The 11850-nt window shown below is 49.3% G+C and overlaps 1 protein-coding gene across 6 annotated transcripts in view; it reads left to right on the top strand.

Annotated features, from left to right (window-relative positions):
* Positions 1-9607: 9607 nt before the first annotated feature.
* The window catches only part of ATP2B1 (ATPase plasma membrane Ca2+ transporting 1), a 66936-nt gene continuing 64693 nt past the window's right edge, over positions 9608-11850 (top strand). For 2 of the 6 annotated variants that reach the window (XM_075150925.1, XM_075150970.1), the window contains exon 1: positions 9803-10005. The gene's annotated coding sequence lies outside the window, so the exon portion shown is untranslated. Of the gene's footprint in view, positions 9690-9785; positions 10006-10202; positions 10330-10961; positions 11123-11850 lie in introns of those variants that run through there. The other 4 variants (XM_075150960.1, XM_075150942.1, XM_075150932.1 and 1 more) reach the window with 4 other exon arrangements.

Genomic DNA, 11850 nt, shown 5'->3' with positions numbered 1-11850 from the left:
AAAGAGGTGAACACTCAGCAAAGTCGTTCATCCTTTCCACACAGTGGGCCACAGGTAAAAACTGGCAAAAGTTGAACAACAAAATAAACTGGACCTGCCCCGTGATTTCTATTTTAAAAATACTTGCTAATCCTTGTAACCCTGCTGAAAATGACACACACTATGAGGCTTCAGATTAGATACTTCTTTGCTGTGTTTCAGGAGTGCAATAAAGTTGAAGTGTATTAAGAAAAAAAACATTCCTTATTCTCGTAACAATGGAAAATAAGTGCACATGTTTAAATTTTCAGAGGAACAGACTGGAGTTCTGGCAAATGCTTTTTAATATTGCAGATGGAAAACAATGACTATACTGAGAGAGATAGAGAAACTCCCTGACACAACCCAAGCAATATATTTTCATGAGTTCCTTTAGGCAGTTTATGTCCTAAACCTGCAAAGACTTGCACAAGTTTAACTTAATCTACATACATGTTTCTGTTTGGATCTTGCAACAGAACAATAAAAAACCCTCATCTAATACAGGTATGAGATATATATTATATTCACTGCTTTCTCTCACATAATTATATTTACTTTTGTCGATCATAAAACCAAAAATAAAATAAGGATACATGCCAATGTGTGGAACACGTTGAAGGAGAAAACAGAAATGTTATAGTAAGCTATTAAAAAACCCTAGCCCTCAACCTCAAAACAAAAAATTTTGAGGGAAGGCAAAAAATTATTTGTGTTCTTACCTATCTCAGTATTATGTCAACAACGAGAAACCCCACACACCAGAAGAACTGCAGTATGGGATAAGAGTAATATTGTAGCTTCATCTCTGAATTTCCTGGCATTATGGGTTTAAGAGAGGTACTTTATCTTAGCTTTACTTGTCTGCCAATTTAATCTTTCATGTCATTTTTTATCTAATTTAGAAAAGAGGAAAAGATCAGGGGAAAAAAACTTATCTCTACAACACTACCTGTTTTCTGGCTTTAGAGGTCTTAATTAACTCTTTCTGGTTTCATTTCTCAGGGTTAACATCCATTGTTTACCACAAGAGTTCTGGTTCCTTTTTAAAAAAAGAACAAAAGTTTGCATGGTTCCCATATAAAACCATCAGATCTCCTCACTTTTTTCTAAAATTGGTATTTTTGCTTGTCTTCTCAGCAAAATTAAAATGGATGGGCATATGCATGAGGAAAAGATCAGTCATAAAGAAAGGAACAATTTTGTTTTAGGTAACAAGGTGGATTTTCTAATGCCAACAGAATTTATGGACATTTTACTGTTGGTTTATAATTTTTAAATTTTTATTATTTTTGCTAAATGTAATACTGGTTTAGACTTTTAGCCGGACATATTTTTAGATTACAGTTTCCTTCTAAAGCAAGTTCTCTTTATGTATATGTATGGTTTTATATTTATTTACAGACACCAACACTATATTTTTGAGGGGGATTCTCAACACTTTTCCAAGCGCGAACATTTCCCTGCCCTTCGGCAGAGCATCATGGACTTCCACAGAACCACGTAAAGGTGGGAGGCAGACAAACATATAGTGATTAGAAAGATCAAAGTTTAAGTCTCAGTGTCACCCAAGTCTCAGTGTCATGTTCAAAATAGGCTGTGATAGTGCTGGCAATTTGACACTGCATCTCAAATATTATTCTTCAGAAACTCCAGTGTGGGAGCCACACTCGTTTTCTTCCCATGGCTGGCTGGTCTAGCAACAAAGCATACAGTCTCAGGGGAGTTTAAACCGAGTCTATCAGGACCACGACCCACCAGCTCAGTGGGATTCAAGCCAGGAGCCATGTCCTGCAAGCCTTCTCCACGCCAGTATCCCTTTCCTCACAGGACTGGACTCAGACATACTTCACTCACATTGTTACTTAAGATCATGTCATTTGCTTCATAGAAATTATTCACCTCAATTCAAGTTTCCGTGCTTTAATTACTAGAAGTTGTTAGCAAAAGTTGCACTAATTAAACAAGTTGCGTTCATTAAGAATCACTGGCAATGTATAGTTTTAAAACCTGGTTTTCCTAGTGTTTTTTTCTACTTTTGGCTTCTTGGCATACATTCTCCAGTTCAGTGGCCCCTTAAAAGTAATGGCTGGTAGATTAAGAGAGTCCAGAAAATCATGCAGTCTGAAAGAGAAGTTCATCTCACATACCCACTGTTAACCTTCTAAGAGTTAGTCATTTAAATTTAAACTACTCACCCTTGTTTGCCTCCAGAATTAAAGGATATATAGAGAGAACTGCAGAATTATCCTAAACGTTAAACTTAGAACGGCATATATTGCCTTCTGGAGGCTGCAGCTTCTCACCGTTGACTATAAAAGGAGCCTAGGGTTACTAGTACAGGTCTAGATGTGTCCCTTTTAGATGCCCATTTGAGGACAAATGAATCCCATCCTACTGACAAGAGGAGGAATGCCACATACCAACAGCACAAACTGCAAATTCATCATCTGATGCATTAGTTCCATGGGATGTTCTTGGGGGGTTTTTTTTGGTTTGGTTTCTTTGGCAGGAAGTGTGGAAAAGGTGTTACTTAGGGAAAAAAGCTAAACTGAAGGAAAACTGAAGGAGAGAGTACATAAAGGGAAAAGGGAGTTATGCAAAGGAACAAAGGAAGTGGAAGAGTGTGGTTCAGCACTTTGGCACAGGGCTGGGCAAGTCCTAAAGAAAGATCTCTGGAAGATCCCAAATGCCTACCTCGGCTGTTTCTGAAACTGCACTATGATGTGACTGAATCCTTGATTGGTTCACCTCTGCATTTTCCCTATGTACAGCAGAGAAATATGAACACTTGGGTCATCTTCATTATAAAACAGAAGTCCTCCCTCTAGTATTTTTAGTCCACAACAGACGATGGGGAGAGGTGATTCTAGCCGAGCTCGATTTAAACTTCCCACACTCCAGTGCCATTACAAGTCCTTCTGCAGCGACCTGTAGAGCAAGTATTCCTACAGAGACTGATTCGTTAACAGTAAGTAAATATGTGTTTTCAATGTACATAGCCAAAAACTGCACAAATGCGCTAGAATAGTGGTTTTCAGATGCTTTCGACCAGTGGATTATCACCTTAAGATTTTTAAAAACCATTACATATTCTGTCAAGGACATCTCATGCATTTATTCCTAACTATAGTCCCACAGACCAGCTGTGGGCCCTTTCTGATATCCTGGTGGACCGTTCTCAGTGTATGGCTTGCAGTTCGAAAGCCACTGCTGGGGCTTGGGGGCTTGAATGTGAAAGGCATTGAGAACTGGCTGAGGCAGTGAAATGGACCTGGTTGTTTTTAACATCAAGCTGAGTGAAACACAGAAGAGAAACAAATTTAAGATTTACTGTAAATCTAAAATTGACTAGATCTAAAAGCCTTTTATGGGGATTAATTTTTAAATCCCTTTTAGTAATCCAAGGTATTTTTAGTAACATAGGTGTCAGTTTTAGTAATTATTAAGCGTGTGCAGCTCTCACTGAATCCAATCAGAACTGAAGATAACAAAACTGTCAATGTTTGGACTGCTGTCATGTACAAAATATTTTTATATCTTTTAATCCACTTCTGTCCTAAACCAAACTGCCTTTATTGCTGCATAACATGTTGTAGCCTGAAAATAACCTACAGCAGTCCTATTAGTAGATGTGCCCATAACATGATATATTTAAACTCTGGTAGTTCAATACAAGGCTGCCATGTTATCCAATTGACAAAAGAGAACTTGGGCAAAGGAAAATCCTATTGATCTCTTCTATTAGTACGTAATAGAAATGTAGTTGATGTCACAAGAACTCGGTTAATTTTCCTCGGTTTTATGAGCTAATAAGCAACATCCTAAATTATTTTTAAAAGTTTGTTCCTATTCACCTTAAAATTTATAGTTGTATTATTACCTGGTAATAGAAACAATGCCCTAGTCAAGACTTTCCTCTTTTGACTGCCCATAATCTACACTTAAGCACTCTAAGCATAATTGATTTTATATATACACAAGTATAAACATTTTATGTAATATTTTTACTATAATTTATACTACTATGAAGAGCGATTTATTTTAAGGCTTTGGTACTAAATATTTTATATCCACACCTTTTCATAGATATCCAAATTTTGACCTTGATAATCTTCAGATCTGTTACTCCGTAACCTGGAAATGATTATTCCTGAATAAGGCTTGCAAGGCTGAGCCCAGAGCTTTAAACTATTCGTGTGAAATAGGTCATTATTAATATTTTGTAAATGCAATTTTAGGTAGGTGGGATATTTTTCTTAGTATCTTAAAAACAACCAAGATGATTTAGAGCTGTATCTGATCAACAAAGCAAACAAGTAATTTATTCAAGTATGTTCTGGTCATTGTTTATCATTCGAATGATATTAATTCTTGATTGAGATAGTGGGAATAAGGTAGTGCATTTTTTCTGATACTTCTCCTTGAAGGAAATGCAGAATGGGAGCTATTAGCTCTAATGACTCTTAAATGTTTCAAAACCATCTTGAACAATCGCCAAGGGGCAGAAATGCTAATGTTTGCTGAAGGAACCTAAGACTTAACTGAATTATCTATTTTCTTATCCAAAGGACTTTGAAGTAGCATTGCAAAGAGACAATTTATTGTTCTCCTTAAGACAATTACCCGGCACTAATGAGAGAGAGGAGGGGCTACATTTACTCTTCCTAAAACTAATTTTTGTGAGTCAGGAGCGTGACTCAGACTGTTCAGTGATGTTGATGTTAGCCTCAGAGAGAGATAGCTTGGTTATCCATCTTGCTTCTTATCTTGGGGAGGGGAGGAAAAATAAACAAAACACTTGCCACTTGATCACAGAGGAGTGGATCACAACATTACCATTTATGAACCAGATATTCAGTCAGCATGAATTGGAACAGGCCCACAAAAACTGTGGAATCAACGAGGCTTCACAAACTAACATCAGCTGATGAGAGGCTCTCAAAGATAAGACCACAACTTCATCAGACAAGTTCAGCAGAGAAGCCTTAAAAAACAATACATCTAAAAGTGCCCACGGTAGCATAAATCAAATGAACTAACACTTTTTATTTCAATGCAGAACTGTACATACTATGAACCCCCCCAAAGCACATTTGTACCTTGGTAATTATAATGGATACTCCCACATTTTGAGTCTTGGAGTGATAGGTAAGCTGCCTGACCAATACATACCCATACCACAGACAGGCACGGAGAGATGATGGCTGGTAGCAGCTTCAGGGAGTCAGGCAACAGCAGTGTTATTTTTAACAAACCCTCCTTCCGGGGTTTGGACCGGTTTGCTTCCAGGACAGCCTTGCTTGAGAGTTTGGCCATTCTTTAGGAATTCAACAATGAGGTGGCAAGAGAAAGTATCAGCTCCAAATTGTGGAAGTGCTACGTAGGAAAAGCCACTCCAGTGCAGGTAGCTGGGTGCTCGCTGTATATATTTTTGAGCTCTGCTAGTATGCTGTTTGCAGAGTAATAGCACACATTCACGCACCAGTCATTTCTCCCTTCCTAAGAGGCATCCATGGTCATACTGTCTCATCACATCCATACTTGTTTTTATTTTTTATGTTTTATCATGAAAAGCTTCCCAAACATGTTTTTTCCTGCTCTTTGTCGCAGTGTAAAGTATGGTTATCCTACCCTGCTCTCTTTCTTTCTTCTCGTCTCTCATGCCTGATCTCCAAGTCCTTTAATTGGTCAGATTCTCCATCAATTCCAGGACTTTATGCTTCGGTTTTTTTTTTTCTTTGCATGTAGACATTGCGCCTTTATTCATGAAATATCTTTCTACTCTTTCATCTGGTCTGGGGCTGTAATACTGGTGTGCTGTTGTGGCATCTGAAAAAGAACATGTAAAGAAGAAACAGTTAACATATGAAGTCCAGTGTTTTTTTTCTTATATATTTCAAATATAATATATATGAAAAAGGTATTTGTGCAGTAACTGTTGCTTGTCACATTCCTTTGTTTATTTCTTTTTTATCTTTCGCCCTCCTGATCCTGCAGTATTGCAGTAAAAGAACGTAAAACTGAAAGAAAAAAAATAAACCAAAAATGTTGTGAGAGAAACGGAATAGAGCAAAAAAAATTCAAGTATTTTAAATTATCATATGCATTCACAACAGGAAACACATTATGCACAAATCCTGAGCTCCTGAACAGTCAAGAGAAAGAATTTCGAGCTGATAAAAATGCAAATGTTTCCAGATAGGCCTCTTTCCTAAGGGAGGGGTGGACAATTTCAGGATGAATTGCGGGATATTGTTTTGTTTCACAAGGTCATTGCTAGGCTGCGTGGGTGGATGATAGAGCGATTTGGTCATTGTGACACCTACGAGATGAGCGAGAGGTCAATTGTTTGCTTATCTAGGTGGCTGGCTGGTCGTTTAGGCAACAGACTGATCTGTTAGGATGCAGGATACTGGAACCATCACAAGATGGAGTTTCCACGGCCCGGCAGGAATCGGGGTAGGGCCCCAGCCAGGCGCAGGGGGAACAGGAATCTTCTCCAGGGTGGTCTGCGGAGAGCGGTCAAACGGTAGTACTGGGCTGAGAAAGCCGACTGGGAGAAGTGAGGCTGGTATGGGAAATGTTTGGGTCTGCAAGCCCCGTGGAAGCTTTGGACACTCATCTCCCCGTGCTCTCCAGTTTCATGGGATTTAATTCATTGACTGAGTTTGAACAGGATCAGCACTAGGAGGATAGTCAAGAAACCAGTTTCAAAATTAAATAAAGTTTAGATCCATGCACAAACTACAAAAAGTCTGTTTTCTGCCTTGTCTTCTCAGGTCAAGCCCGGCAATTTTGCCAAAAGGCCCCTAGTTCATACGGGACGGTGAGGTGGTCACTCAGACCTTGGCTGCCTTACTCATTTTTGACCAAATATTCCAATTCATATTCTTTATGTTAAAAGTCTCATAGTAAGTAGATCAGATTCAGGCAACCCACTTAAATTCTCTGTGACACATTTTCTGCCTCTGTTAAAATGTATGATAATTCTGTCGTTAGAGTGTTGGTCACGGAATGAGTTGAGCTATTGTCACTGATTTGTCAAGTCTGGCCTTTCCAAATCGTCTGCAAACCACGCTGAATTTTCCTGAAATGGTAATGTTTCCTCAAAAGTTAAATGAAAGATCTCCAGAAATATGCCTTTGTGCATCTTGGTTTTGCAAGCTTTATGCGATTGGTGACCTACATTACATGGAATGTTTTCTGTTAGTCAATTACATGTCCTAACCTTTAGAAATAGGAGGAGTGCCTATTTTCTCACAAAAATCATGAAGTGTGTTGTAGCTCGAGGATTAATTTGGAAAGCATTTTGAAATCCTGAGGGAGAAGATCTTGCTTTCAGTCAATGTGTTGCATGTTTTTATGCTACCCTCGTATATCAGCGCAAGAGGAACATTAAAGAATAACTATTTTGTGCCTTGAAAAATGTATCCACTTAGAGAATTCGACCATAACGGTATCTCAAAAAATTAATGTTGATATGTACCCCTCCTACCTTTGCTTCCTTCCTGCGAAGAAAATAGGGTATTATTCCCATTTCATAGACAAAGAACTGAAGCACAACCTACCTACCTTCCCTCAAGACAAAAGGAAGCAGGTACAGACATGTACCCAAACTGCAATGCGTTAAACACATCATCTCCTTCTTAGCTGTACCAAAGCTAATTTTGTCTGCCTGAGAGCTAGGGGATGTGACAGAACTGTGCAGAACACATCTGCCAGTCTTATAAAGCTGTATCGAGAAATGCATTTTCCAAGAGCCTGGGGAAGCCTCGCTGAGCTACAGCGATCAGTGCAGAGGAGGGTGCTGAACTGCAGACAGAATGTAAGAGAATTTGTTTTATATGTGTTCAGATAGTTTTATATTCTCCTTCTGGGAAGAAATGCAAGAAATCTCCACAGAACAGTCTGCAGGATTGCTGACCTCAGTATTTTGATTTTTCAGTTGACCTCTAGGTATGGAGAGGTAAGGTAGTATTTTTAGCAACATCCAAAATGGGCAGGAGCCATTTACTGCTCACAGTCTCTTTTGATTGCCTCTCTTGAACGAGGAGAAAAATTTGACAGGCATTCAGGTAAGAAAGAAAGAGACAATGAAGCTCAGGCAAGCCATGATAATAACGTAGTTAGGATGATTTATTTATTTGCCAGTCCTTGTGGGCTGTTTTGTGCTGACTTCATCCTGTTGCTTTAACCCTCTAGGCTCTGCACCACCTCGGGTTTGCCACAGTAGTGGTACATGAGCTTCCCCGTTTCATTTCTTTTGCAGCAGTGGGATTTGGACGCTAACAAAGGAGAAGCAGGGTGTTTATGGCGGGCTCAAAGAACCTGACAGCCTGTGGCACAGCTGGCCAGTCATTCCAGCCAGATGCCCAACGGAGGGGCGGGTAGGATGTCAAAACAAGGCTCCAAAAAACACACAAAGGGGTTATAGAATTACGCGTGGTTTACGGATGGGGATTTTTCGTTGGCGGGGGAGGGGGCGATCGACTGCGTTGGAAGAGAACTGAAATCGGGGTCTTTTACTTATTTCCAGCTCCATTCCCAGCCCTGTTACTCACTTCCAGCCTCTCCCCGGACAACTCACTTGGGCTCGAACGTTCATAACCCCATTTCTTTTTCTTCCTCCAACCGAAGAGCCTTCGGCTGCAGACAGGGAGGTGCTGAACACCTGCGACCCCCACACCTTCCCCGTCCTCCTGCGGGAGCGGCCAGGGCTCCCCGAGAGGCGGGCACGCCAGACGGGAGGCTGCACCGCTGCTCCCCGGTCCCCGCCACCGGCAGCGAGGGACGCGCTCCGGACCTCAGCGGCTCCGCGCAACGGGGGACCCGAAACCTCCCGCCGCGGCGCGACTAGGGGCGCCCGATTCATTCCCGCAGCCCCAGCCGAGCCTCGCCCAGGCCCCGCTGTGCTCCCCGCGCCCGCCGGTGAGGAGCCGCGAACGCGCCGGCGAGGCCCCCGCGGCTCCCCCCGGTACCGACCCGGCGCTCAGCACCGCCCGGCTGCCCTCGGGGCGGGGAGGCCGTGAGGCGACGCCGCCGCGGTCCCCGCCGGGCACGGCACGGCGTCCCCGCGCCCCCCGGGGCAGGGGAGGACCGCGCCCTGGGCGCGCCGGCGGACCGTTAGGGCGGCCCCGCGCGGTCACGCCTCCCCTCACGGCGTCGCCACCGCCCCCGGGACGGCCCCCCGCGGCCCCCGTCCACCGGGGCAACCGGCGCGCCCCGGCCCCGCCGACCGGCTCCCGCCCGCCCCTCCCTCGCGGGACCGCGGCCTCTCCCGCCGCCGGGGGATTCCCACCCCCCCGAGGCAGCCCCCGGCCCCGCTGGCGGCGGCCCGCGACCCACGGGCGGGGGGACACGCCGCCCCGCCCCGCCCCCGCCCCGCCCCGCGGGAGCCGCTCGTGGCAAAGTCACCGACCCCCGAAGCCCGCCGGGCTCCATCAAACGCCGCGGCCCCGCCCACCGACGTCATGGAAACAAGCGCGTCAGCCTCCCGCCCGCCAGTGGCGGCGGCGGGGGGGCGGGGAGAGGCGCGGGGCCCCGCCCCCGCAGGCGCCGTGCCTATCGGAGCCCCTCCTCCTCCTCCCCCATTGAAGACGCCGCACGTCGGGACCCCCCTTCCCCGGCCGCGCGAGGGGCCCTGTCACGTGACCGGCGCTCTGCAGGCGGTGAGGGGGGCGGCGGGGACCGGCGGCTGCGGCGTCGGGCGGGGAGGGGGCGGCGGGAGCGAACAAGTGAGTGACCGCGGCGGGCGGGCAGGGCGGGCGGAGGAGGAGGAGGAGGAGGGAGGCGGGCGGATCGTTGCGCTCCGCCCCGCCCTGCCCGGTGGCGCCCGGCTCCCGTAGCGGTTGCTCTGCGGCGCTGGGGCTCGGCGGCGCGCTCGGCGCTGCCCGGTGCCTGCGGAGGGAAGAAGCGGGCGGGCCCCGGGGAGCAGCGGCGGCGGCGGGAGCGCCCGCGAGGAGAGCGAATCGCTGGTTCCTGCCGGTGAGGCGACGGGGGCGGGGCGGGCGGTCCGCGCCCCCCTCCTTCCTCCTCCTCCTCCCCCGGCTCTCCCCGCGCCGGTGCCCCCTCCCTCCCTCCTTCCCTCCCCAATTCGGTCGCCGCTTCCCCCCCGCCCCCTCTCCCGCCCTCCTCCCTCCCCTCCGCAGCCGCAGGGCGGGGGCGGCGCGGCGGGGCCGGCCGGCCGTGGGCAGGGCGGGGAGCGCGGGGACCTTGTGCGCTCGGCGAGCGGGCGGCGGCAGGTTCACGGGCGCCTCGTCCCGGCCCCCGGCTGGGCGGCGGCGGCGGGGTCGGCCCCGCGGCGCCGAGGTAAGCACGGCGGCGGTGGCGGCTTGGGGTGGATCTCCTCCCGGCTGGCCGGGGTGGGCAGCGGCGCGGCGGCAGGTGCAGCGTGGCTCCGCTCCCGCCGCGGGCCGTGGCCGGGCTCGCCGGGGAGGCGGCGGGCGGTGCGGCTGGTGCAGCGGGGTGGCCGCGGCGTCGGGGCCGCCGGCGGGGCTGGGTGCCCTGCTCCCGGGCTTTCGCCGGTTTTTCCCGCAGGTAACCGGAGCGCGCACCTGGCCGCCGCCGTGCAGCCGGGGCACGGCGTGACCTTGAGGGGCAGCGGATGCGGGGCTGAGCCTCCGCGGGAGCGCAGCCGCCGGGCGCGGCGCCGCCACACCGCCGCGGACCCTGCGGCCGGGCAGGGCCGGCACGCCGCGGCCCCGCAGCCCCCGGCGGGCGGGCGGGCGAGCGCGCACACGCCGCGGATGAAGGCGGTGCTCAGCCCCCGCCGGGTTAAGTAGCCGGATTAGCCCGCTGCGGCTGCACGACACCGACATCCCGGGCGCCTCTCCGCCGCCCCGCGGGGGCCGGGAGCCCGGCTCCCGCACCCGCGCAGCCTCCCCCGCCGCCTCCTCCCTCCCTCTCTCGCCCGCCCGCCGCGCCCCCGGGGCGGTGTTTTTGGCCGCGGCTGGGTCGTACGCCGCTCTCCGTCGGAGCGGGCGGGCTGTTTTGATTTATCGATGCCTGGTCGGGCTGCTCATCGACCGGCGCGGGTGGGGAAGGGATGCGGCGCCCCTCCGGGAGCCGGGAGCGCGAAGCCTTCGCGGGGGTCGCGCCGCGGGTGAGCGTGGACCCGCGCGGGGCCGCTCCGCGGTGGGAAGCGCCTCTAACGGCGGCGGCGGCGGTGTCATCCTCGTCCCGGCCGTGCGTGTAACCTTTGGATGTGGCACCACGTGAGCTCGGGAGCGGGCCGCAGCCTCCGCCGGCGGGCGGCTGGCGGCTGCCGCGCGCGGGAGGGAGCGCTCGCCGCTCGCGGTGGAGCGGAGCGGGGAGGCGGAGGGCGGGTGTCCACCCCGCCGCCTGCCCGGGCTTCCCGCCGAGCCCCTCGGGCTGTGGGAAAAGGCTGAGGTCGGAAGGATTTAGGATTTCGGGAGGAAGGTCTCATGGAAAGAGGTGGTCGCATGGTCGTCGGGAGCGTTCCTTTTAGGGCGGCGGTGCGAGTGGTAGTTGCGGAGGGGTGGGGGTGTCAGCCTGAGCCCCGAGAAGCCTTTGGAAATCGGGAGCTGTGGGTGAGTCTGTCCCAGGTTTTTCTACCTGAGGGGCAACCTATTTGCACAGCTGTAATAGGATTCTGTGCGGTGCTATGCATGTTCCACACTCGACATAAATCCTTGCTACTATTTACGTGGCTTTTTACGTTTCGCTTTTTAAACTGTATGAGAAGGGAGGGGAGAAGAAAGGTGCGCAGCAACAAAAGTTCGGGAGCTTTTTTCTCGTTACTTTAAGATCCGCATTACAGAAATCCTTAAATATCTATTACATGCAGCATTCTTGAATTTGTAACTTCAG

Source organism: Calonectris borealis, chromosome 1 (genome assembly GCF_964195595.1).
Source record: "Calonectris borealis chromosome 1, bCalBor7.hap1.2, whole genome shotgun sequence".
In the NCBI taxonomy this organism is placed as follows: Eukaryota; Metazoa; Chordata; class Aves; order Procellariiformes; family Procellariidae; genus Calonectris; species Calonectris borealis.
Note: the sequence above shows the minus strand (reverse complement) of the source record. Positions and strands in the feature narration are given on the sequence as shown.